The following is a 26,594-nucleotide window of genomic DNA, read 5'->3' on the forward strand; positions in this document are numbered from 1 at the left end:
TTTTCCAATCTGTTTAAAAGCACAGTCAACTTAGTCTATGTAAACTTCTGACCCACTGGAATTGTGATACAATGAAATAATCTGTCTGTAAACAATTGTTGGAAAATTACTTGTGTCATGATCAAAGTAGATGTCCTAACCGACTTGTCAAAACTATAGCTTGTTAACAATAAATATGTGGAGTGGTTAAAAAACGAGTTTTAATGACTCCTACCTAAGTCTATGTAAACTTCCGACTTCAACTGTATATTTGACAACCCTACAGGTATATCGTGACAACCCTACATGTATATCGTGACAACCCTACAGGTATATCGTGACAACCCTACATTTATATCAAGACAACCCTACATTTATATCATGACAACCCTACATGTATATTACGACAACGATAGTTACAGGTGTTGGCTATAGCACATGACCAGACTAACTGAGAAGAGGATCATGCTGTATCATATGATGTTATATGTTGTGAGTACCATCCTTCACTGCCCTCAAAAATGACCTGCTTGCCTAGGGATTAATAAGGGGTGTATGTGTGTGTGTGTGTGTGTGTGTGTGTGTGTGTGTGTGTGTGTGTGTGTGTGTGTGTGTGTGTGTGTGTGTGTGTGTGTGTGTGTGTGTGTGTGTGTGTGTGTGTGTGTGTGTGTGTGTGTGTGTGTGTGTGTGTGTGTGTGTGTGTGTGTTTGTGTGTGTGTGAGGTGTGGTGGTCAGAGGGGAGAGTCAGGAGGGATCAGGTTACCGTTTTGTTCAACGGTCATTAGACAGACTTCTCACTTCCTCCTCTCTTCCTCCCCATTCCTCCCCCCTATCTTACGCTCATATCCCAGCTATATTAAACACTGCCCGATAAGTTTACTACAAGAATGCGTAAGTCAGAGTTACTTCAGCTATTATATTCGAGTATTGAAATGTCCTATTTTTATTTTTAAAATATTGGAACAGTACATTTTGGAACAGTGTATTTCGTCTGTGTTAGTGAACAATGATATCACTGTTTGGTCGCTCCTTATTTAAGTTATTTCTGGTTTTGGTTTGTTCTGGCAGTGTTGCTTCTTGGTTCTTGGCATCTTGGTTTACAACAAACATAGCAGGATTGTTAGGATGTTAATATGAAGAAGTGTCATATAAAACTGCTTGTGGAGTTATTATTAAACTCTTAACTCTTATTATTATTGGTCATACAATATGCCACATATTAAAATATCTTTTAGTAAGAAACTTTGTTGATAACTTTGTTGAAGCATCATTACCTTGTGGGCAGCATCGGGTTCAAGAGAGGACAAGTAGCTTCATGAGTGTATTATTATTAGTACCTTCAATTACAAGCTGAGGAGGAGAAGGGACACTAGAAGATGAATAGACCGTCATGTCCTTTGGGATCTTTGCAGAATTCCGCCCCGTAATGATGACATCCAGGATGGTTCCCAACAACCTCCCGCTCTTTACACCTCTCAATTTCATTTCAATTTAAGGGCTTTATTGGCATGGGAAACATATGTGAACATTGCCAAAGCAAGTGAAATAGATAATAAACAAAAGTGAAATAAACAATACAAAATTAACGGTAAATATTACACTCACAAAAGCTCCAAAAGAATAAAGACATTTCAAATGTTAAATTATGTGCAAATAATATAAAAAGGAACATAAATAAACATAAATATGGGTTGTATTTACAATGGTGTTCGTTCTTCACTGGTTGCCCTTTTCTTGTGGCATCAGGTCACAAATCTTGCTGCTGTGATGGCACACTGTGGTATTTCACCCAATAGATATGGAAGTAAATCAAAATTGGGTTTGTTTTTGAATTCTTTGTGGGTCTGTGTAATCTGAGGGAAATATGTGTCTCTAATATTTGGCAGGAGGTTATAAAGTGCAGCTCAGTTTCCACTTCATTTTGTGGGCAGTGTGCACATAGCCTGTCTTCTCTTGAGAGCCAGGTCTGCCTACGGAATCTGTACATAGTCAAAGCTTCCCTTAAGTTCGGGTCAGTCGCAGTGGTCAGGTATTCTGCCACTGTGTACTCTCTGTTTAGGGCCAAATAGCATTCTAGTTTGCTCTGTTTTTTGTTAATTCTTTCCAATGTGTCAAGTAATTATCTTTTTTGTTTTCTCATGATTTGGTTGGGTCTAATTGTGTTGCTCTCCTGGGGCTCTGTGGGGTGTGTTTGTGTTTGTGAACAGAGCCACAGGACCAGCTTGCTTAGGGGACTCTTCTCCAGGTTTGGGAATCACTCCCTTTTAGGTGGTTGTAGAATTTAACGTCTCTTTTCTGGATTTTGGTAATTAGTGTGTATCTGTCGCCATCCAAGGATGTTTTATGTTGTACACGGACAATATTCTTACAGAATTCTGCATGCAGAGTCTCAATTTGGTGCTTGTTCCATTTTGTGAATTCTTGGTTGGTGAGCGGACCACAGACCTCACAACCATAAAGGGCAATGGGTTCTATAACTGATTCAATTATTTTTAGCCAGATACTAACTTTATGTTCCTTTTGATGCATAGAAGGCCCTTCTTGCCTTGTCTTTCAGATCGTTCACAGCTTTGTGGAAGTTACCTGTGGCGCTGATGTTTAGGCAGAGGTATGTATAGTTTTTTGTGTGCTCTAGGGCAATGGTGTATAGATGGAATTTGTATTTGTGGTCCTGGGAACTGGACCTTTTTTGGAACACCATTATATTTGTCTAACTGAAATTTACTTTCAGGGTCCAGGTCTGACAGAATCTGTGCAGAAGATCTAGGTGCTGCTGTAGGCACTCCTTGGTTGCGGACAGAAGCTTCAGATCATCAGCAAACAGTTGACATTTGACTTCAGATTCTAGTAGGGTGAGGCTGGGTGCTGCAGACTGTTCTAGTGCCCGTGCCAATTTGTTTATATATATATATGTTGAAGAGGGTGGGGCTTAAGCTGCATCCCTATCTCTCCCCACGGCCTTGTGGAAAGAAATGTGTGTGTTTTCTGCCAATTTTAACACACTGGTTGTTTGTGTACATGGATTTTGTAATGTCATATGTTTTTCCCCCAACACCACTTTCCATCAATTTGTATAGCAGACCCTTATTCCAAATTGAGTCAAAAGCTTTTTTTTAAATCAACAAAGCATGAGAAGACTTTGCCTTTGTTGAGGTTTGTTTGTTTGTCAATTAGGGTGTGCAGGGTGAATACGTGGTCTGTCGTACGGTAAATTGGTAAAAAGCCAATCTGACATTTGCTCATTATATTGTTTTTGCTGAGGAAATGTATGAGTCTGCTGTTAATGATAATGCAGAGGATTTTCCCAAGGTTGCTGTTAACGCATATCCCATGGTAGTTATTGGGGTCAAATTTGTCTCCACTTTTGTGGATTGGGGTGAACAGTCCTTGGTTCCAAATATTGGGGAAGATGCCAGAGCTTAGGATGATGTAAAAGAGTTTCAGTATAGCCAACTGGAATTTGTGGTCTGTATGTTTTATAATTTAATTTGGGACACCATCAACACCACAGGCCTTTTTGGGTTGGAGGGATTTTATTTTGTCCTGTAGTTCATTCAATGTATTTGGAGAATCCAATGGGTTCTGGCAGTCTTTAATAGTAGATTCCAAGATTTGTAATTGATCATGCATATGTTTTTGCTGTTTGTTCTTTGTTATAGGGCCAATAAGATTGGAGAAGTGGTTTATCCATACATCTTCATTTTGGATAGATAACTCTTCATGTTGTTGTTTGTTTAGTGTTTTCCAATTTTCCCAGAAGTGGTTGGATTCTATGGATTCTTCAATTACATTGAGCTGATTTCTCACCTCTCCACCTCTCTCTCCCTCTATCCTGACCTCTCTCCTCCTCTCCCTCCCCTATCCTCCCCTCTCTCCTCCTCTCCCTCCTCTCCCTCCCCTATCCTCACCTCTCTCCTCCTCTGCCTCCCCTATCCTCACCTGTCTCCTCCTGGGGCTGTGGCTGGGGATGGAGCTGGGAATGGGGCTGGGGCTGTGGCTGGGGATGGAGCTGGGAATGGGAATGGGGCTGGGGCTGTGGCTGGGGATGGAGCTGGGAATGGGAATGGGAATAGGGCTGGGGCTGTGGACTGACCCACACACATGCACTGACCCACACACAAAAACACACAAAAAAACACACAGACACGCACGCGCACGCACACACAGACACGCACGCGCACGCACACACACACACACACACACACACACACACACACACACACACACACACACACACACACACACACACACACACACACACACACACACACACACACACACACACACACAAAGACTGTACTAAATATTATATAGCATATGGCTCAGTGAATCACAACTCACTGACTGGCTGGAAAGACTAGAGTAGTGATTACGTTACCTGATAGTGAGAAGACTAGAGTAGTGATTACATTACCTGATAGTGAGAAGACTAGAGTAGTGATTACATTACCTGATAGTGAGAAGACGAGAGTAGTGATTACATTACCCGATAGTGAGAAGACTATAGTAGTGATTACATTACCTGATAGTGAGAAGACTATAGTAGTGATTTCATTACCTGATAGTGAGAAGAATATAGTAGTGATTACATTACCCGATAGTGAGAAGACTATAGTAGTGATTACATCATTACCTGATAGTGAGAAGACTATAGTAGTGATTACATTACCTGATAGTGAGAAGACTAGAGTAGTGATTACATTACCTGATAGTGAGAAGACTATAGTAGTGATTACATTACCTGATAGTGAGAAGACTATACTAGTGATTTCATTACCTGATAGTGAGAAGACCATAGTAGTGATTACACTACCTGATAGTGAGAATACTATAGTAGTGATTACATTACCTGATAGTGAGAAGACTATAGTAGTGATTACATTACCTGATAGTGAGAAGACTATGCTAGTGATTACATTACCTGATAGTGAGAAGACTATAGTAGTGATTACATTACCTGATAGTGAGAATACTATAGTAGTGATTACATTACCTGATAGTGAGAATACTATAGTAGTGATTACATTACCTGATAGTGAGAATACTATAGTAGTGATTACATTACCTGATAGTGAGAAGACTAGAGCAGTGATTACGTTACCTGATAGTGAGAAGACTAGAGTAGTGATTACATTACCTGATAGTGAGAATACTATAGTAGTGATTACATTACCTGATAGTGAGAATACTATAGTAGTGATTACATTACCTGATAGTGAGAAGACTAGAGTAGTGATTACATTACCTGATAGTGAGAAGACTATAGTAGTGATTACATTACCTGATAGTGAGAAGACTAGAGTAGTGGTTACATTACCTGATAGTGAGAAGACTAGAGTAGTGATTACATTACCTGATAGTGAGAAGACTATAGTAGTGATTACATTACCTGATAGTGAGAAGACTAGAGTAGTGATTACGTTACCTGATAGTGAGAAGACTAGAGTAGTGATTACATTACCTGATAGTGAGAAGACTATAGTAGTGATTACATTACCTGATAGTGAGAATACTATAGTAGTGATTACATTACCTGATAGTGAGAAGACTAGAGTAGTGATTACATTACCTGATAGTGAGAAGACTATAGTAGTGATTACATTACCTGATAGTGAGAAGACTAGAGTAGTGGTTACATTACCTGATAGTGAGAAGACTAGAGTAGTGATTACATTACCTGATAGTGAGAAGACTATAGTAGTGATTACATTACCTGATAGTGAGAATACTATAGTAGTGATTACATTACCTGATAGTGAGAAGACTAGAGTAGTGATTACATTACCTGATAGTGAGAAGACTATAGTAGTGATTACATTACCTGATAATGAGAAGACTAGAGTAGTGATTACATTACCTGATAGTGAGAAGACTATAGTAGTGATTACATTACCTGATAGTGAGAAGACTAGGGTAGTGGTTACATTACCTGATAGTGAGTGACAACACTAATGCAGACGATGCTGATTTGGCATAATAGGTGTGAGAAGACAGGCGTTTATTACCCTTCACAACATCTCTGAATCTTTGGCTAGATATCTTTTTACAAGATGACAGTGGCACTGGCCCTCTATAACATTTCACTGGATCATCTATTTATTCTGCCCTTGTACCTGGCAGTTTGACTGAGAACACGTTAATGAGTGGAGTCAAGAACGTTCTCGGTTCCCTCCAGACCTCCACACCTCCCTTCCCCTCCAGACCTCCACACCCCCCTTCCCCTCCAGACCTCCACACCTCCCTTCCCCTCCAGACCTCCACACCTCCCTTCCCCCCCAGACCTCCACACCTCCCTTCCCGACCTCCACACCTCCCTTCCCCTCCAGACCTCCACACCCCCCTTCCCCTCCAGACCTCCACACCTCCCTTCCCCTCCAGACCTCCACACCTCCCTTCCCGACCTCCACACCTCCCTTCCCCTCCAGACCTCCAGACCTCCCTTCCCGTCCAGACCTCCAGACCTCCCTTCCCCTCCAGACCTCCACACCTCCCTTCCCCTCCAGACCTCCACACCTCCCTTCCCCTCCAGACCTCCCTTCCCCTCCAGACCTCCACACCTCCCTTCCCCTCCAGACCTCCACACCTCCCTTCCCCTCCAGACCTTCACACCTCCCTTCCCCTCCAGACCTCCACACCTCCCTTCCCCTCCAGACCTCCACACCTCCATTCCCCTCCAGACCTCCACCGCTCCCTTCCTCTCCAGACCTCCACACCACCCTTCCCCTCCAGACCTCCACACCTCCCTTCCCCTCCAGACCTCCACACCTCCCTTCCCCTCCAGACCTCCACACCTCCCTTCCCCTCCAGACCTCCACACCTCCCTTCCCCTCCAGACCTCCACACCTCCCTTCCCCTCTAGACCTCCACACCTCCCTTCCCCTCCAGACCTCCACACCTCCATTCCCCTCCAGACCTCCACCGCTCCCTTCCTCTCCAGACCTCCACACCTCCCTTCCCCTCCAGACCTCCACACCTCGCTTCCTCTCCAGACCTCCACACCTCCCTTCCCCTCCAGACCTCCACACCTCCCTTCCCCTCCAGACCTCCACACCTCCCTTCCTCTCCAGACCTCCAGACCTCCCTTCCCCTCCAGATCTTCCTTCCTCTCCAGACCTCCACACCTCCCTTCCCCTCCAGACCTCCACACCTCCCTTCCCCTCCAGACCTCGCCTCCACTCCTCCTGTCCCTTCCCCTCTCCAGACCTCGCTTCCACTCCTCTCCTCTCCACTCTAGTCCCTCCCCCCACTCCTCCTGTCTCTTCCCCTCTCCTGCTCCCTCCCCTCCACTCCTCTCCTCTCCACTCCAGTCCTCCCCTCCACTCCTCTCCTCTCCACTCTAGTCCTCCCCCCACTCCTCTCCTCCCCTCCCCCTCTCCTGCCCCTCCTCTCCTCGAGCTCTAGTCCTCCCCTCCACTCTTCCTGTCCCTTCCCTTCTCCTGCCCCCTTCTCTACCCCCCACTCTACGCTGCTCTAGTCCTCCTCTCCCCTCCACTCCTCCTGGCCCTTCCCCTTACCTGCCCCCTCCCCTCCGCTCCTCACTGCTCTAGCCCTCCCCTCCCCTCCCCTCCCCTCCCCTCCCCTCCCCTCCTCCTGTCCCTTCCCCTCTCCTGCCCCCTTCTCTCCCCTCCACTCCTCACTACTCTAGCCCTCCTCTCCTCTCCCCTCCCCTCCCCTCCCCTCCCCTCCCCTCCCCTCCCCTCCCCTCCCCTCCCCTCCCCTCCCCTCCACTCCTCCTGTCCCTTCCCCTCTCCTGCCCCCTTCTCTCCCCTCCACTTATCCCTGCTCTAGTCCTCCTCTCCTCCCTCTCCCCTCTCCTGCCCCCTCCCCTCCCCTCCACTCCTCGCTGCTCTAGTCCTCCTCTCCTCTCCACTCCTCCTGTCCCCTCCCCTGTCCTGCCCCCTCCCCTCCACTCCTCACTGCTCTAGCCCTCCTCTCCCCTCCCCTCCCCTCCACTCCTCCTGTCCCTTCCCCTCTCCTGCCCCCGTCCCTTCTCTCCACTTCTCCCTGCTCTAGTCCTACTCTCCTCCCCCCCTCCCCTCTCCTCCCCCCTCCCCTCTACTCCTCACTGCTCTAGTCCTCCTCTCTACTCCTCCTGTCCCTTCCCCTCTCCTGCCCCCTTCCCTTCTCTCCACTTCTCCCTGCTCTAGTCCTACTCTCCTCCCCCCCTCCCCTCTCCTGCCCCCTCCCCTCCACTCCTCACTGCTCTAGTCCTCCTCTCTACTCCTCCTGTCCCTTCCCCTCTCCTGCCCCCTTCCCTTCTCTCCACTTCTCCCTGTTCTAGTCCTACTCTCCTCCCCCCCTCCCCTCTCCTGCCCCCTCCCCTCCACTCCTCACTGCTCTAGTCCTCCTCTCTACTCCTCCTGTCCCTTTCCCTTTCCTGCCCCCTTCTCTCCCCTCTACTCCTTTCTGCTCTAGTCCTCCTTTAGGGTGGCTGGAGTCTTTGACAATTTTTAGGGCCTTCTTCTGACACCGCCTGGTTTAAAGGTCCTGGATGGCAGGAAGCTCGGCCCCAGTGATGTACTGGGCCGTACGCACTACCCTCTGTAGTGCTTTGAGGTTGGAGGCCAAGCAGTTGGCATAACAGGCAGTGATGCAACCAGTCAGGATGCTCTCGATGGTGCAGCTGTAGAACCTTTTGAGGATCTTAGCACCCATGCCAAATATTTTCAGTCTCCTGAGGGGGAATATGTTTTGTTGTGCCCTCTTCATGACTGTCTTGGTGTGCTTGGACCATGTCAGTTTGTTGTTGATGTGGACACCAAGGAACTTGAAGCTCTCAACCTGCTCCACTACAGCCCCGTCGATGAGAATGGGGGCATGCTCGGTCCTCTTTTTCCTGTAGTCCACAATCATCTCCTTTGTCTTGATCACGTTGAGGGAGAGGTTATTGTCCTGGCACCACACGGTCAGGTCTCTGACATCCTCCCTATAGGCTGTCTCGTCATTGTCGGTGATCAGGCCTACCACTGTTGTGTCATCGACAAACTTCATGATGGTGTTGGAGTCGTGCCTGACCATGCAGTCATGAGTGAACAGGGAGTACAGGAGGGGACTGAGCACGCACCCCTGAGGGGCCCCTGTGTTGAGGATCAGCATGGCAGATGTGTTGTTACCTACCCTTACCACCTGGGGGCGGTCTTTCAGGAAGTACATAGTCTAGTTGCACAGGGAGGTGTTTTGTCCCAGAGATGAGCTTTGAGGGCACTATGGTGTTGAATGCTGAGCTGTAGTCAATGAATAGCATTCTCACATAGGTGTTCCTTTTGTCCAGGTGGGAAAGGGCAGTGTGGAGTGCAATAGAGATTGCCTCATCTGTGGATCGGTTTGGGCGGTAGGGAAATTTAGGAGTGGGCCTTGGTTTCTGGGATAATGGTGTTGGTAGTCATTTAGGCAGGTTACCTTAGTGCTTTTGGCACAGGGACTATGGTGGTCTGCTTAAAACATGTTGGTATTACAGACTTGGACAGGGAGATGTTGAAAATGTCAAGACACTTGACAGTTGGTCAGCGCATGCTTGAAGTACACGTCCTGGTAATCCGTCTGGCCCTGCGGCCTTGAATGTTGACCTGTTGAAAGGTGATACAGCTGATACTCTCATGTTTGTTTCAGTGTTTTTTGCCTCGATGCGAGCACAGAAGTAGTTTAGCTCTTCTGGTAGGCTCATGTCACTCGGTGTGTCCACTCCTCGCTGCTCTAGTCCACCCCTCCCCTCCACTCTTCCTGTCCCTTCCCCTCTCCTGCCCCCTTCTCTCCTCTCCCCTCCACTCCTCCTGTCCCTTTCCCTCTCCTCACCCCTTCTCTCCCCAACACTCCTCACTGCTCTAGTCCTCCACTCCTGCCCCGTTCTCTCCCCTCCACTTCTCTAGTCCTCCCCTCCACTTCTCTAGTCCTCCACTCCTCTCCGCTCCTTCTGTCGCTTCCCCTCTCCTGCCGGCTCCCCTCTACTCCTCGCTGCTCTAGTCCTCCTCTCCCCTCCACTCCTCCTGTCCCTTTCCCTCTCCTCACCCCTTCTCTCCCCAACACTCCTCACTGCTCTAGTCCTCCACTCCTCACTGCTCTAGTCCTCCACTCCTCACTGCTCTAGTCCTCCTCTCCTGCCCCCTCCCCTCCACTCCTCCTGTCCCTTCCCCTCTCCTGCCCCCTTTTCTGCCCCCCATTCCTTGCTGCTCTAGTCCTCCACTCCCCTCCGCTCCTTCTGTCCCTTCCCCTCTCCTGCCGGCTCCCCTCTACTCCTCGCTGCTCTAGTCCTCCTCTCCCCTCCACTCCTCCTGTCCCTTTCCCTCTCCTCACCCCTTCTCTCCCCAACACTCCTCACTGCTCTAGTCCTCCCCTCCACTCCTCCTGTCCCTTCCCCTCTCCTGCCCCCTTTTCTGCCCCCCATTCCTTGCTGCTCTAGTCCTCCTCTCCCCTCCGCTCCTTCTGTCCCTTTCCCTCTCCTCACCCCTTCTCTCCCCAACACTCCTCACTGCTCTAGTCCTCCACTCCTGCCCCCTTCTCTCCCCTCCACTTCTCTAGTCCTCCCCTCCACTCCTATAGTCCTTCTCTCCTCTCCCCTCCACTCCTCCTGTCCCTTTCCCTCTCCTCACCCCTTCTCTCCCCAACACTCCTCGCTGCTCTAGTCCTCCACTCCTGCCCCCTCCCCTCCACTCCTCCTGTCCCTTCCCCTCTCCTGCCGGCTCCCCTCCACTCCTCGCTGCTCTAGTCCTCCACTCCTGCCCCTCCCCTCTCCTGCCCCCTTCTCTTGACTCCACTCCAAGAAGTAAGGATGGGGGGCGACGTACACAGAGAGAGCCACGGGGAAAAAATTGAAACAGGGGTTTGGGTTGAGGGGTGTTGCTGTGTGAACACAAACACAAGATGGATGAAGACCATGTGCTCCTATAAAACCTTTGAGGTGGGCTCTGGGTAAAATCAAATCAAATTTTATTGGTCACATACACATGGTTAGCAGATGTTATTGCGAGTTTATCAAAATGCTTGTGCTTCTAGTTCCGACAGTGCAGCAATATCTAACAAGTAATCTAACAATTCCACAACAAAAAACTAATACACACACATCTAAGTAAAGGAAAGGAACAAGAATATATAAATATATGGATGAGCAATGTCAGAGCACATAGGCTAAGATGCAATAGAATAGTATAGTATAGTATAGAATACAGTAGAATACAGTATATACATATGAGATGAGTAATGCAAGATATGTAAACATTGTTAAAGTGTCATTATTAAAGTGACTAGTGATCCATGTATTAAAGTGGCCAATGATTTCAAGTCTGTATGTAGGCAGCAGCCTCTCTGTGCTAGTGATGGCTGAGAGAGAGAGTGTGGAAGCTAGGTGAATTGCAACAGCACTAGGCTGCATTTAAAAAAATCTCCCCTCCATCCCATTTCCTGTAACATGGCAGAGACTCAAGTTTGAGTTTTTTAATTTCTGTTTCGGTCCATCAGTTTCAAACAGCCTGAAAAACTAGAATTTTCATTATTGAACAGCGATTTAGATTTAGTACAATGACTCCCTACACTATCCAGTGCTTGTTTTCTCAAATAAACTTAAATTGAGCGAACAGTGTATAATTTTAGCAACCAGGCGATTTCTACATTGGCCGCTTGACTCGATTTCCACTATATAACACAGCCACAAAGTCAAATTTTGACAACATATGCCGGCACAGCTGGAGAAATCAATAGGCAAATGTCACAGCTAATCACAATACTGGCATGTAAATAATACCGTGAAACACAATCATTCCACTATTACTGCAGATATATTGTGCACATTTTCTGAAATTACAATGCAAAAATCTCAAAAATCCAATGTGTAGCACCTTTAAGAGTATTTGGAGGTCTGCTGAAGGTATTTGAGAACTAAATCTGACCTTGGTCTGGTGATATCTGTATCTGACCTGGGTCTGGTGATATCTGTATCTGACCTGGGTCTGGTGATATCTGTATCTGACCTTGGTCTGGTGATATCTGTATCTGACCTTGGTCTGGTGATATCTGTATCTGACCTTGGTCTGGTGAGAACTGTATCTGACCATGGTCTGGTGATAACTGTATCTGACCTTGGTCTGGTGATATCTGTATCTGACCTTGGTCTGGTGATATCTGTATCTGACCTTGGTCTGGTGATATCTGTATCTGACCTTGGTCTGGTGATATCTGTATCTGACCTTGGTCTGGTGATATCTGTATCTGACCTTGGTCTGGTGATATCTGTATCTGACCTTGGTCTGGTGATATCTGTATCTGACCTTGGTCTGGTGATATCTGTATCTGACCTTGGTCTGGTGATATCTGTATCTGACCTTGGTCTGGTGATATCTGTATCTGACCTTGGTCTGGTGATATCTGAATCTGACCTTGGTCTGGTGATATCTGTATCTGACCTGGGTCTGGTGATATCTGTATCTGACCTGGGTCTGGTGATATCTGTATCTGACCTGGGTCTGGTGATATCTGTATCTGACCTGGGTCTGGTGATATCTGTATCTGACCTTGGTCTGGTGATATCTGTATCTGACCTTGGTCTGGTGTGAGTCTGACCCTGGGGAAAGAAAGAACCGGGGAGGGGAAGGACAGAAGGACATGTTGAGTGTGGGTGGACATCTCTGGTTTGGTTCTGGATGCCGGGTTGTGGAGTTTAAAAAAATTAATAGCCATAATCCAGAACGTTCAAACTATTTTGGGACTTGTGCAACCTTGTTTTCATGCTGTCCCTCTCGGACCCTGTTCATCCGCATGGTTGTGGCTTCCAACCCCAGCCCAAGAGATGATGATGATTGCTCTGTCATGGCTGTTCCAGCCAGCATGGGCATACCTGTGGTTTGGATGGAAGATTAAGCAATTAGTAAACTGAGAGAGAGAGAGAGAGAGAGAAAGAAAGAAAGAGAGATCTTCTGCACAGATTCTGTCAGACCTGGGCCCTGACAGTAAATCTCAGTAAGACCAAAATAATGGTGTTCCAAAAAAGGTCCAGTCACCAGGACCACAAATTCCATCTAGACACCGTTGCCCTAGAGCACACAAAAAACTATACATACCTCGGCCTAAACATCAGCACCACAGGTAACTTCCACAAAGCTGTGAACGATCTGAGAGACAAGGCAAGAAGGGCATTCTATGCCATCAAAAGGAACATAAATTTCAACATACCAATTAGGATCTGGCTAAAAATACTTGAATCAGTCATAGAGCCCATTGCCCTTTATGGTTGTGAGGTCTGGGGTCCGCTCACCAACCAAGATTTCACAAAATGGGAAAAACACCAAATTGAGACTCTGCATGCAGAATTCTGCAAAAATATCCTCCGTGTACAACGTAGAACACCAAATGATGCATGCAGAGCAGAATTAGGCCGATACCCACTAATTATCAAAATCCAGAAAAGAGCCGTTAAATTCTACAACCACCTAAAAGGAAGCGATTCCCAAACCTTCCATAACAAAGCCATCACCTACAGAGAGATGAACCTGGAGAAGAGTCCCCCAAGCAAGCTGGTCCTAGGGCTCTGTTCACAAACACAAACACACCCCACAGAGCCCCAGGACAACAGCACAATTAGACCCAACCAAATCATGAGAAAAAAAAAAGATAATTACTTGACACATTGGAAAGAATTAACAAAAAAACAGAGCAAACTAGAATGCTATTTGGCCCTAAACAGAGAGTACACAGTAGCAGAATACCTGACCACTGTGACTGACCCAAACTTAAGGAAAGCTTTGACTATGTACAGACTCAGTGAACATAGCCTTGCTATTGAGAAAGGCCCCTGTAGGCAGACATGGCTCTCAAGAGAAGACAGGCTATGTGCACACTGCCCACAAAATGAGGTGGAAACTGAGTTGCACTTCCTAACCTCCTGCCCAATGTATGACCATATTAGAGAGACATATTTCCCTCAGATTACACAGATCCACAAAGAATTTGAAAACAAATCCAATTTTGATGAACTCCCATATCTACTGGGAGAAATTCCACAGTGTGCCATCACAGCAGCAAGATTTGTGACCTGTTGCCACAAGAAAAGGGCAACCAGTGAAGAACAAACACCATTGTAAATACAACCCATATTTATGCTTATTTATTTTAACTTGTGTGCTTTAACCATTTGTACATTGTTACAACACTGTATATATATAATATAACATTTGTAATGTCTTTATTGTTTTGAAACTTCTGTATGTGTAATGTTTACTGTTAATTTGTATTGTTTATTTCACTTTTGTATAATATCTACCTCACTTGCTTTGGCAATGTTAACACATGATTCCCATGCCAATAAAGCCCCTTGAATTGAATTGAATTAAATTGAGAGAGAGAGAATACCAAAATATACGCTTGCTTTATTGACTTGCAAAAAGCATTTGATTCTATTTGGCATACAGGACTGTTCTACAAAGTTATTGAAAGTGGTGTAGTGGGTAAAACATATGACATAATTAAATCAATGTATACTGGCAATAGCTGCAGCATTAAAATTGGTAAGAAAAAAGTAGATTTCTTTAACCAGGGGAAGGGCCTTCGCCAGGGTTGCAATCTGGGACAGTGTCTGACAGACCAATCAACCTGCACATGTACTCTACTGTATGCTTATTGTTATGGTTGAATATATGGTTATTTTGACCCTTGGTTATTGTTGTTACTGTTGTTCCGTTGACAATTTTGATTCAACATTTTTTATATTTTTATATTGAAAATATCCAAAATAAGCTTTGGCAATATGTACATTGTTACGTCATGCCAATAAAGCGAATTGAATTGAATTGAGAGAGAGAGAGGTGAGCTCCATGGTTAGTTGTTGACCAAGGGCCTGGTTTCTCTGGTTATTGCCTACACTCTAAGAAAAAAAGATGCTATCTAGAAACTTAAAAGGTTCTTTGGCTGTCCCCATAATAGGAGAACCCTTTGAAGAACCCTTTTTTGGTTGCAGGTAGAACCCTTTTTGCGTTCCATGTAGAACCCTTTCTACAGAGGGTTCCACCTGGAACCAAAAAGGGTTATCCTGTGGGGACAGCCGAAGAACCCTTTTCCTATGTTGGAGAGAGCTGTCCTGGGGAAGGGAGGGGGACTGTGTCAGGGGGGACATGGCTGTGTAGGGGGGACACAGTAGACATGCACGGTGGTAGGAAATACAGTACCAGTCAAAAGTTTGGACACACCTACACACCTATTTTTTTCTACATTGTAGAATAATAGTGAAGACATCAAAACTATGAAATAACACATATGGAAACATGTAGTAACCATTTTTTTTTTAAACAAATCAAAATATATTTTATATTATATAGCTTCACGAGGTAGTTACCTGGAATGCATTTCGATTAACAGGTGTGCCTTAATGAAAGTTCATTTGTGGAATTTCTTTCCTTCTTAATGCATTTGAGCCAATCAGTTGTTTTGTGACAAGGTAGGGGTGGTATACAGAAGATAACCCTATTTGGTAAAACACCAAGTCCATATTATGGCAAGAACAGCTCCCATAAGCAAATAGAATAGGTCAATCAGTGCAGAAAATATCAAGGACTTTGAAAGTTTCTTCAAGTGCAGTCGCAAAAACCATCAAGCGCTATGATGAAACTGGCTCTCGTGACGACCGCCACAGGAAAGGAAGACTCATAGTTACCTTTGTGGCAGAGGATAAGTTCATTAGAGTTACCAGCCTCAGAAATTGCAGCCCAAATAAATGCTTCATAGAGTTCAAGTAACATACACATCTCAACATCAACTGTTCAGAGGAGACTGTGTGAATCAGGCCTTCATGGTCGAATTGCTGCAAAGAAACCACTACTAAAGGACAAAAATAATAAGAAGAGACTTGCTTGGGCCAAGAAACACGAAGCATGGACATTCTTTTTTATTCATTTAACTAGGCAAGAACAAATTATTTTTTTACAATGACGCCCTACCAAAAGGCAAAAGGCCTCCTGTGGGGACGAGGGCTTGGATAAATAATAATAAATATAGGACAAAACACACATCACGACAAGAGAGACAACACAACACTACATAAAGAGAGACCTAAGACAACAACATAGTATGGCAGCGACACATGACAACACAGCATGGTAACAACACAACATGACAAGAACATGGTAGCAACACAACATGGCATCACTACAAAACATGGTACAAATGTTATTGGGCACAGACAACAGCACAAAGGGCAAGAAGGTAGATAGAACAATGCATCACACAAAGCAGCCACAACTGTCAGTAAGAGTGTCCATGATTGAGACTTTGAATGAAGAGAATGAGATAAAACTGTCCAATTTGAGTGTTTGTTGCAGCTCGTTCCAGTCGCTAGCTGCAGCAAACTGAAAAGACGAGCTTCCCAGAGATGTGTGTGTTTTCGGGACCTTTAACATAATGTGATTGGAAAGACGGGTGCTGTATGTGGAAGATGAGGGTTGAAAGACCGGTGGAAACCTGTCCTTTTGTCTGATGAGTCCAAATTTGAGATTTTTGGTTCCAAACACTGTGTCTTTGTGAGACGCAGAGTAGGTGAACGGATAATCTCAGCATGTGTGGTTCCCACCGTGAAGCATGGAGGAGGAGGTGTGATGGTGTGGGGGTGCTTTGCTGGTGACACTGTCAGTGATTAATTGAGAATTCATGGCACACTTAATCAGCATGGCTACCACAGCATTCTGCAGCAATACGCCATCCCATCTGCTTTGTGCTTAGTGTTGTTTTTCAACAGGACAATGACCCAAAACACACCTCCAGGCTGTGTAAGGGCTATTTGACCAAGAAGGAGAGTGATGGAGTGCTGCATCAGATGACCTGGCCTCCACAATCACCTGACTTCAACCAGGAGATGGTTTGGGACAAGTTGGACCGCAGAGGGACGGAAAAGCAGCCAACAAGTGCTCAGCATATGTGGGAACTCCTTTAACACTGTTGGAAAACCATTCCAGGTGAAGCTTGTTGAAAGAATACCAAGAGTGTGCAAAGGTGTCATCAAGACAATAGGTGGTTACTTTGAAGAATCTAAAATCTAAAATATATTTTGATTTGTTTAACACTTGTTTGGTTACTACATGATTCCATGTGTTATTTCATAATTCTGATGTCTTCACTATTATTCTACAATGTAGAAAATAGAATAAATAAAGAAAAACTGTTGAATAGGTAGCTGTATCCAAACTTTTGACTGGTAATTGTCTTCACTACCGCCATCTGTCATCTGCAGCCATCCAGCTATTTACTACTCCTGCATTTCTTAGACTGCTGGGACGCCACTGTGTGTGTGTGGATGGGACTGAACACTGTGTGTGTGTGGATGGGACTGAACACTGTGTGTGTGGTGGATGGGACTGAACACTGTGGGGTGTATGTAAGGGTGGATGGAACTGAACACTGTGGGGTGTATGTGTGGTGGATGGAACTGAACACTGTGGAGTGTATGTGTGGTGGATGGGACTGAACACTGTGGGGTGTATGTGTGGTGGATGGGACTGAACACTGTGGGGTGTGTGTGTGGTGGATGGGACTGAACACTGTGGGGTGTATGTGTGGTGGATGGAACTGAACACTGTGGGGTGTATGTGTGGTGGATGGGACTGAACACAGTGGGGTGTATGTGTGGTGGATGGGACTGAACACTGTGGTGTGTATGTGTGGTGGATGGGACTGAACACTGTGGGGTGTGTGTGTGTGGTGGATGGGACTGAACACTGTGGGGTGTGTGTGTGGTGGATGGAACTGAACGTTGTGGGGTGTGTGTGTGGTGGATGGGACTGAACACTGTGGGGTGTTTGTGTGGTGGATGGAACTGAACACTGTGGTGTGTATGTGTGGTGGATGGGACTGAACACTGTGGGGTGTGTGTGTGGTGGAAGGAACTGAACGCTGTGGGGTGTATGTGTGGTGGATGGGACTGAACACTGTGGGGTGTGTGTGTGGTGGATGGAACTGAACACTGTGGGGTGTGTGTGTGGTGGATGGAACTGAACGCTGTGGGGTGTATGTGTGGTGGATGGGACTGAACACTGTGGGGTGTGTGTGTGGTGGATGGGACTGAACACTGTGGGGTGTGTGTGTGTGGTGGATGGGACTGAACACTGTGGGGTGTGTGTGTGGTGGATGGGACTGAACACTGTGGGGTGTGTGTGTGTGGTGGATGGGACTGAACGCTGTGGGGTGTGTGTGTGGTGGATGGGACTGAACACTGTGGGGTGTGTGTGTGGTGGATGGGACTGAACACTGTGGGGTGTTTGTGTGGTGGATGGAACTGAACACTGTGGTGTGTATGTGTGGTGGATGGGACTGAACACTGTGGGGTGTTTGTGTGGTGGATGGAACTGAACACTGTGGTGTGTTTGTGTGGTGGATGGAACTGAACGCTGTGGTGTGTTTGTGTGGTGGATGGGACTGAACACTGTGGGGTGTTTGTGTGATGGATGGGATTGAACACTGTGGGGTGTTTGTGTGGTGGATGGGACTGAACACTGTGGGGTGTATGTGTGATGGATGGGACTGAACACTGTGGGGTGTTTGTGTGGTGGATGGGACTGAACACTGTGGGGTGTATGTGTGGTGGATGGGACTGAACACTGTGGTGTGTTTGTGTGGTGAATGGAACTGAACACTGTGGGGTGTTTGTGTGATGGATGGGACTGAACACTGTGGGGTGTTTGTGTGGTGGATGGGACTGAACACTGTGGGGTGTATGTGTGGTGGATGGGACTGAACACTGTGGTGTGTTTGTGTGGTGGATGGGACTGAACACTGTGGGGTGTATGTGTGGTGGATGGGACTGAACACTGTGGGGTGTATGTGTGGTGGATGGAACTGAACACTGTGGGGTGTTTGTGTGGTGGATGGAACTGAACACTGTGTGTGTGTGTGTGTGGTGGATGGAACTGAACACTGTGGTGTGTATGTGTGGTGGATGGAACTGAACACTGTGTGTGTGTGTGTGTGGTGGATGGGACTGAACACTGTGGTGTGTTTGTGTGGTGAATGGAACTGAACACTGTGGTGTGTTTGTGTGGTGGATGGAACTGAACACTGTGGTGTGTTTGTGTGGTGGATGGGACTGAACACTGTGGTGTGTTTGTGTGGTGAATGGAACTGAACACTGTGGTGTGTTTGTGTGGTGGATGGAACTGAACACTGTGGTGTGTATGTGTGGTGGATGGAACTGAACACTGTGGGGTGTTTGTGTGGTGGATGGGACTGAACACTGTGGGGTGTATGTGTGATGGATGGGACTGAACACTGTGGGGTGTTTGTGTGGTGGATGGGACTGAACACTGTGGGGTGTATGTGTGGTGGATGGGACTGAACACTGTGGTGTGTTTGTGTGGTGAATGGAACTGAACACTGTGGGGTGTTTGTGTGATGGATGGGACTGAACACTGTGGGGTGTTTGTGTGGTGGATGGGACTGAACACTGTGGGGTGTATGTGTGGTGGATGGGACTGAACACTGTGGTGTGTTTGTGTGGTGGATGGGACTGAACACTGTGGGGTGTATGTGTGGTGGATGGGACTGAACACTGTGGGGTGTATGTGTGGTGGATGGAACTGAACACTGTGGGGTGTTTGTGTGGTGGATGGAACTGAACACTGTGTGTGTGTGTGTGTGGTGGATGGAACTGAACACTGTGGTGTGTATGTGTGGTGGATGGAACTGAACACTGTGTGTGTGTGTGTGTGGTGGATGGGACTGAACACTGTGGTGTGTTTGTGTGGTGAATGGAACTGAACACTGTGGTGTGTTTGTGTGGTGGATGGAACTGAACACTGTGGTGTGTTTGTGTGGTGGATGGGACTGAACACTGTGGTGTGTTTGTGTGGTGAATGGAACTGAACACTGTGGTGTGTTTGTGTGGTGGATGGAACTGAACACTGTGGTGTGTATGTGTGGTGGATGGAACTGAACACTGTGGTGTGTTTGTGTGGTGGATGGAACTGAACGCTGTGGTGTGTGTGTGTGTGTGGTGGATGGAACTGAACACTGTGGTGTGTGTGTGTGGTGGATGGAACTGAACACTGTGGTGTGTATGTGTGGTGGATGGAACTGAACACTGTGTGTGTGTGTGTGTGTGTGGTGGATGGGACTGAACACTGTGGTGTGTTTGTGTGGTGAATGGAACTGAACACTGTGGTGTGTTTGTGTGGTGGATGGAACTGAACACTGTGGTGTGTTTGTGTGGTGGATGGGACTGAACACTGTGGTGTGTTTGTGTGGTGAATGGAACTGATCACTGTGGTGTGTTTGTGTGGTGGATGGAACTGAACACTGTGGTGTGTATGTGTGGTGGATGGAACTGAACACTGTGGTGTGTTTGTGTGGTGGATGGAACTGAACGCTGTGGTGTGTGTGTGTGGTGGATGGAACTGAACACTGTGGTGTGTGTGTGTGTGGTGGATGGAACTGAACACTGTGGTGTGTTTGTGTGGTGGATGGGACTGAACACTGTGGTGTGTTTGTGTGGTGGATGGAACTGAACACTGTGGTGTGTTTGTGTGGTGGATGGAACTGAACACTGTGGTGTGTTTGTGTGGTGGATGGGACTGAACACTGTGGTGTGTTTGTGTGGTGGATGGGACTGAACACTGTGGTGTGTTTGTGTGGTGGATGGGACTGAACACTGTGGTGTGGATGTGTGGTGGATGGGATGAGGTTGTGTGGAGAGGAGAGGATCACACCATCTATGTAGGAGAGAAGGCATGACTGTCTTTCTTTCCATTTCATGGTTTACATTGTGTCTTTTGTCCGCTGTTCTTTTTTGGCATTATTTACATAGTTCAGAGACGCAGCTATTCATTATATAAACAAATATAACTCTCTGTGTTTACATGTTGTGAGAATGTTAGAGTTCAATGTTCTGGTTGTAATGATGTGTTAAAGATTGGGTGCATTAAACACTTTTGAACTTTGGACTAGAGCAGGGGCAGAATTGGACCAGAAATTGGCCCTGGCATTTACAATACATTGGCCCATTTCTTCCCTTGAGGCCCTAATTATTAGCCAAATAATTTTCATTTTGTGCAAAATCACCAACTTGGACAGGCCCACTGGGAAAAAGTTGGGTCCAGCCCATTTGGTATTTGCCAGATTTACCCTACGGCCAGTCCGTCCCTGGACCAGACAGAAGAACAGGACTCTGTGAGGCAGCCAGGCTGCTGCATCTGCTGTTCTCTAAGTAGTGTCGTCATGGCAACATAAGTTATATCATCTTACTCTACGTCATAATTCAACATGTCCTTTCGCTTATGTTGTGTGAGTTTCATCTCTCTGTTCTCCTCTAAATCATCATTAGTTAGTTTAGTCTAATCATCATCAAGTTCGTTTGTCTCATATCTCTTATATTGAGTTTTCATGACATCTTCATAAGTTTGTCTTATATCTCATATGTTCTTTGAGATAGTTTCATGTCTACTTTGTTATTTTCCAACAGAACTGTTGGTTGTTTTAATTCTATTAAAATTACATGTGGTGAAGCTGTCAAAAGCTTTCACTTAGTTCTACAGTATATTCAGAGGGAATTCATAGTTTCTGGAAATTCAATTAAAATCTTGTGTTGTGAGAGCTGATGTGAATGAGTGAAATCTGCAGTAGTTTTCTCTTGCAGAGAGCGTGACATCGCTCACTAAACTCTTTAACTCTCACTGTTTTTCTCTCTCATTCTCTTGCACTCTCTCTCTATCAATCTCGCTCTTGTTCTCTATCTATCTGTGTCTCCCTCTCTCTCTTCTCGCTCTTTCATTCTTTCTCCTCTCTCTGATAAGAGTGTGGGGGCCCAGCAGGCTCCTTAGGGAGCCACCGGTCCGGGAGTCACCTGCGGAAGGAGCTGCTTCAGTGGATTATAATCCAATAAACTAACATAGACTTTCACTTACAGTCTGAGAAAAACTCACCGTATACTGGGAATCACTGGTGAGCTGCCTGTCAAGGTACGAGAGAGAAAGAGGGCTCCGAGGGTCTCGTGTTTAATCCCAGTGCTAGGCACTCGTTTACAATTTTTGGGGTTTTAACCCTATCCCAAACATTAATCGTTAATTTAACCATTCGGAATGAATGCCTAAACATAACCTTCGAAATTTGACATTAATGGACAAACTTCAGATTCTGATAGAGCTTGTTGCTAGAGAGAGAGAGAGAGAGAGAGACAGAGAGAGAGAGAGAGAAGGAAAGTGATCACACTTTACTTGTCAGTCATTTCAGTCAGTAAGGTGAACTGGACCTCAATGCATTTGAGCAATTGAGTGTGGGAACTAGTATTCCTATTTCTTGGCCCAGCAGCCCATGGAAAGTGATGTGTGTTTGACTACATGTTCCTTTAGCGGTGGTCTTGGCTGTGCTGCCGGGACCCTCGGAGGTGTCCATGTTATTGTAGGACGTGTCCCAAGCCACAGCATTAGGCCTTACATGCTGACCAGATTGCTCGCATGCGTGCATCCGCCATTGCGCGCATGTTGATTTTGTCCACCCACACCAGACGCGATCAGGACTTGCAGGTTGAAATATCAAAACTAACTCTGAATCAACTATATTAATTTGGGGACAGGTCAAAAAGCATTAAACATTTATGGCAATTTAGCTAGCTAGCTTGCTGTTACTAGCTAATTTGTCCTGGGATATAAACATTGGGTTATTATTTTACCTGAAATGCACAAGGTCCTCTACTCCGACAATTAATCCACAGATAAAAGGGTAAACCCAGTTAGTTTCTAATAATCTCTCCTCCTTCAGACTTCTTCTTCTTTGAACTTTATATGGCGGTTGGCAACCAACTTTAAGGTGCATTACCACCACCAACTGGACTGGAGTGTGGGCCTCAATTCATCTTTCAATCTCCAACGTGGGTATGTGCTCTTAAAAACCAATGAGGAGATGGGAGAGGTGGGACTTGCACCACGTCAAGCGTCACAAATAGAACCAAGTTCTATTTCAACACCTACGCATACGCGCGTTTACGCGAGCAGTGTGTGTGCAATGATGGAATAACATGTACGTGTGCATTTATTTTTCAACGCTTGTGCACATGACGCGAGCGGTGTGGTCAGCATTTTATTCCCCACAGGACCCCATGACAAACCAGAAGCCTAAAGATGTGGCCTGTCCACACACACACACACACACAGATGTGTTCTGTCCATAATATACAAGTGTAGAGAGTCTTCGAGTCATATTTTATAGCGCTGGTGTGTGTGTGTGTGTGTGTGTGTGTGTGTGTGTGTGTGTGTGTGTGTGTGTGTGTGTGTGTGTGTGTGTGTGTGTGTGTGTGTGTGTGTGTGTGTGTGTGTGTGTGTGTGTGTGTGTGTGTGTGTGTGTGTGTGTGTGTGTGTGTGTGTGTGTGTGTGTGTGTGTGTGTGTGTGTGTGTGTGTGTGTGTGTGTGTGTGTGTGTGTGTGTGTGTGTGTGTGTGTGTGTGTGTGTGTGTGTGTGTGTGTGTGTGTGTGTGTGTGTGTGTGTGTGTGTGTGTGTGTGTGTGTGTGTGTGTGTGTGTGTGTGTGTGTGTGTGTGTGTGTGTGTGTGTGTGTGTGTGTGTGTGTGTGTGTGTGTGTGTGTGTGTGTGTGTGTGTGTGTGTGTGTGTGTGTGTGTGTGTGTGTGTGTGTGTGTGTGTGTGTGTGTGTGTGTGTGTGTGTGTGTGTGTGTGTGTGTGTGTGTGTGTGTGTGTGTGTGTGTGTGTGTGTGTGTGTGTGTGTGTGTGTGTGTGTGTGTGTGTGTGTGTGTGTGTGTGTGTGTGTGTGTGTGTGTGTGTGTGTGTGTGTGTGTGTGTGTGTGTGTGTGTGTGTGTGTGTGTGTGTGTGTGTGTGTGTGTGTGTGTGTGTGTGTGTGTGTGTGTGTGTGTGTGTGTGTGTGTGTGTGTGTGTGTGTGTGTGTGTGTGTGTGTGTGTGTGTGTGTGTGTGTGTGTGTGTGTGTGTGTGTGTGTGTGTGTGTGTGTGTGTGTGTGTGTGTGTGTGTGTGTGTGTGTGTGTGTGTGTGTGTGTGTGTGTGTGTGTGTGTGTGTGTGTGTGTGTGTGTGTGTGTGTGTGTGTGTGTGTGTGTGTGTGTGTGTGTGTGTGTGTGTGTGTGTGTGTGTGTGTGTGTGTGTGTGTGTGTGTGTGTGTGTGTGTGTGTGTGTGTGTGTGTGTGTGTGTGTGTGTGTGTGAAAGCCCAGTCATCTTGTGGCTGAGTGTTGATGTTATTGCAGCCCCGGTCTATAAAACCAGCTCTCACAGTCTCACGTCAGAATTAGATGTTCATCCATGTTTCTCAAACGTAACATTTATAAGTTGTTCCAAACCTGAAATTTCGAAGTGGTTAGGTTATGTTTGGGCATTATCTACTAATTTATAAGGTTAGGGTTATGTTTGGGCATTATCTACTAATTTATAAGGTTAGGGTTATGTTTGGGCATTATCTACTAATTTATAAGATTAGGGTTATGTTTAGGCATTAACTCTTAATTCTTTAAGGTAAGGGTTAAGGTTTGGGATAGGCCTTAGCGAATCTGAAACCTTCTTGAAGGTAACAGCCCTCACTGTTGCCCCTACTGGCCAGTTTCCACGTCATCTTCCGAAGGACTCGGACATGGATGGACGTCGAATTCTGACTTGTATCATGGGTGACCAGCCTGCTATAAAAGCACACTACGGTATGACATGCTGCTCACCGGCTGGTCACTACACTCTAGCTTGCCAACCCTGATACTGTGTGCATGTGTTTGTGCGTGCGTGTGGGGGTAATCATGTGTCCTGTAGGATTTGGCAGGTTTTGCCTCTATACAACGCACTGCAGTGGACCCTGAGTGGCTTTATTGACGTGTGTTTGTGAGTGAACTTGTGTAATTTGTTGTAAAGCACCACATATGGTCTTTGAGTATCACTTTTCTCATTTGCAGTATTCCTAGAATACCAGATTCCTAGAAAACAGTACAAATGTGCTGGAAATGTTCTGAAACTGACCTTTATCTTGCCAGATAGTCTGAGAAAGGAAAATCTCTACTTGGAAAGCAGTTAACATTGTGGTGGGTGATTTGGGTTAGATGAGCATACTCCTATTTTTATAGGGACAATCTGCAGTTGCTACATTCATTTAAGGACTTTGAAATTAATGATATGTACTCATTGATTCTTGACGACTATAACTCATAAATGCCTCATGAGCTTAGTTCTACTGTCGTACCACATCAGAACCCTAAATATCAGCTTGTTTTACTCCATTGTTTGTAAACAAAGTAAATATAAACAAATATTATGTAACTTCAAAACATGGTTAATAAAGTGATGGATATCAGTCAGCTCTGTCTATGAATTTTATATTAGTAAAAATCCTCCAGCCCCATCCCTCAACTTTTTACCGAAATAGTGTCGGGGACAATGATTTGATATTGTTTCAACTGTGGATTCTCCTTTTAAAGCACCATAATGAAAAGCATATGTGACTGACCGGCTCGAATCGGTCTTATGTAGCAAAATTTGAAATTGTGTTTTTTACATTGGATAAAAGTAGAGACTCAAAGCTAGAAAATGGTATATCATACACTACAGTTGAGGAACAATGGGAAAGTATTTCTGCTTTGAAAGTTGATAAACTTGTTATCTCACTTTTGAGACAATGGCCCTTGAATGTTTTGGTACACCTACATTACATTTTTACATTTTAGTCATTTAGCAGACGCTCTTATCCAGAGCGACTTACAAATTGGAAAGTTCATACATATTCATCATTCATTCACCTACTGGAGAGCTCTTCTTTGTCTACACCCATTCAGCATTGTTCACACCCTTTTAAGCTTTAGCCCCACCCACTTTAGCCCCACTGACTCCTTAAGGATTCACGTGAGGCCATGTATTAAACAACCAAAGATTAAGACTAAAGGCCGGTTTATACTACGTCTATCGACAGTTGTCGCAGTGACATCATGAACATTCTATTGTCGTCCAACATCAAACTTGTCGTTGTTGTTATGGCAAAGTATAAGCAAAATAACTACAGGTTGCATGACATCGCCAGCCTGGTGGTCGAAAATGGCATAACTGGTGTATTTTAACACCAATAAACCCATCCGTTTAAAAATGAATTTAGTAAATGTCAATCTAGCAAACCAGGCAACTAAAAGCAACTTTCTAAACAATGTTTTGGTTAGTTTCTAGCTTGTTAGCTGGCTAACTAATGTTAAGTTAGCTGGCTAGCTAATGTTAAGTTAGCTGGCTAGCTAATGTTAAGTTATCTGGCTAGCCAGTTAAAATAATGACCATATCATTTAGCTGACAACGTCTTCACTTTAGCTCATTTGTCTTCATTATTACAGGAAAATAAACTCACAACAAGATCATTATTTATATTAATGTGGAGCCAATTACAGAAATTATCTTACGGTTGTGAGTGTGATGAAATAAAAGTAGTGCCTTCTACCTGAGAATTTTAGAACTTGGACAATTTTAGAACTTGGACAATTTTAGAACTTGGCCTTACTTATATCCTAATTTGACCTTGGTGCAGGTGTTATTGTTTTTCTCATTACTGTCCCTGGTAAACACACACTATATCATTTAAAATCAATGTTTATTTGTCACATGCAGATGATACAGAAGGTGAAGTGAAATGGTTACTTGCATTTTGTTTAGACAATTGACCATAATCCCAACTCATAATGTAACTACCC

The sequence above is a fragment of the Salvelinus fontinalis genome, chromosome 6 (genome assembly GCF_029448725.1).
Source record: "Salvelinus fontinalis isolate EN_2023a chromosome 6, ASM2944872v1, whole genome shotgun sequence".
NCBI classification, from domain to species: domain Eukaryota; kingdom Metazoa; phylum Chordata; class Actinopteri; order Salmoniformes; family Salmonidae; genus Salvelinus; species Salvelinus fontinalis.